The sequence below is a fragment of the Bos grunniens genome, chromosome 27, assembly GCF_055505025.1.
Source record: "Bos grunniens cultivar Pamir isolate PY7600 chromosome 27, Bosgru_T2T1.0, whole genome shotgun sequence".
Classification (NCBI taxonomy): Eukaryota; Metazoa; Chordata; class Mammalia; order Artiodactyla; family Bovidae; genus Bos; species Bos grunniens.
The window spans coordinates 30,660,492-30,662,416 of NC_141191.1; the positions used below are offsets into that span (position 1 = coordinate 30,660,492).

Sequence of the window (1,925 nt, forward strand, 5' to 3'; positions counted from 1 at the left end):
TTTAGGCAAATGAGTTAATTTTACCGAAATGGTGATAAATCATTACTTATCAAATAATTAATATTTTAAAATAAATATTATGTCTCAAATTGTCTTTTCCTTCTCGGACTAAAGATAGTACCCCACTGAGAAACTACCTAAGGGGAATTTTGACACTCCGGGTGTTTCTGTCGAGAACATATTTTTTTTTTCCACAGATCATGTAGTATTTATTTTAAAAATAGGCATATAGGAGTACCCCTGCAGTTCAAACCTGCCGTTGTTCAAGGATCATTATAGACAGTATGCAAGATTTATTTTGGACAAAAAGTGTTGCTGGAATTTGGCGAAAATTGGTAGTAGGTACCCTGACTATATAGCACAGAACTTAAGATTAGAGCCCAACAGAAATATAGGATTTAACCCAAGAGGACAGTTCAAGTCATGACAGAAGACAAGATGCCCCAAAAATAAGAGAAAGGAGAGTAGTACTCCTTTATGGTTAAGACAAGGGACCCGAGAGGAAGAGAAGTTCCACAAGGAGTGTATTAAGAGTGGCAAACGCGACTGAAATGGAAAGATGAGGGCTGAGAAAACAGCATTTCTAATAGAGTAAGAGGTACCTTGAGTAGTGGAGGGAGAAGCCAAATTCAAAAGGGTTAAGCAGTGAGTGATGGTAAGAAACTGAAATAAATTCAAATTTGTCCGCACCCCTCGTCTTTCCTCATCCCAGAAACACTGGTTAAGTTTGTAGTCACAGGCCTCTTTTCTTTTTTTTGGCGTTCTGTGGCCCTCCAGATAGTGATATAAGTAATTAAGTTCTTCTTAAATAAGTGTCCTTCGCAGTCTTGGGTTAAAATCTGTTGACTGGTCTCTTGTGTGCTGTCAGCGCCCGGTACTGGCGCTAAGCTTGTCCCCGCGCGCCGCGGCGCCCCTGGCCTGGATGTGGGAGGCGAAAGCAGGGAGCATTTCCTGGGCCGTCGGGTGAGCGCCGCGCGTAATCAAGCGACGCCCGTCTCCGAAAGCACGTCCACGCAAGGCTGGGAGCCGTCGTGCTCACGTCCGCAATCACTGAGCAGCTGAGGTTCGTGGAGCGAACTTTCTCGCTGCTCACCGCCTGGAGGAAGGTCCTCGTCGATTCCACGTTCTTCTCGAAGGGGCAGAACTGAACCCGAACCTGCTTGACCGAGCGGAGCCCGGCCGAGCCAAGGCCGCCGCCATGGTGACATCCGCCCCGAGAACATATTTAAATAATACACAAGCCAACTTTCAAATTCATTTACTGTTATAGTGCTATCTAGATATACTTTGTCTTTTAGAATTTTCCGAGAATATTTGCCATAGGTATTTGACTCTTCAATTTCTTTTAAAATTAAGTTCTGTTATTGTTAGTGGATCCCAAGGAGAAATAAACCACCATTTAAATTACAAAACTTTTTAGGCAGCACATAAATCATTGGATTTTCAAGGTACTTTGATTACTTTTCATTTAATAGCCTAAATGAGGATATTTCATTACTTCCTAAAAAGAATATTAAAGTTACACAAACTTAAAATTATTTAATTTAACTTGTGGGGGGAAAATGCTTGCCAAATGCCGTAAATATCAGGTTTCTGTGCAGCCTGAATGCAAAATAAGGAGGTTTGAATGAGAAGCTTGAGGTGTTGCTGAGGAAAAGCTCATGGCTAAATATAGGACAGGTGGACAGTCAGTGAAAGAATCTGGAAAGGGAGTTTGTGATAAACCACTCACAAGGCATCCTGGGTCTCCCAGCTAGGCAGTAGAAGAGAAGGAAGGATCCCAAGTGTTGGGTGATGGAATTAAAGAACTAGTAATAATTCAGTGAGTAAGCTGCTTTCCCTGGAGAGCAGGTGTGTACCGAAAAGTCCTAATCTTCAAGACTAGAAGCAAGATCTCACTTAATTCTAATGTGAAAGGAGAAAGA

General features: G+C 42.2%; 1 pseudogene; it reads right to left on the reverse strand.

Moving 5' to 3' along the window:
• Positions 1 to 650: 650 nt before the first annotated feature.
• LOC147343725 (large ribosomal subunit protein mL53 pseudogene) lies at positions 651 to 1,219 on the reverse strand (annotated as a pseudogene).
• Positions 1,220 to 1,925: the final 706 nt, after the last annotated feature.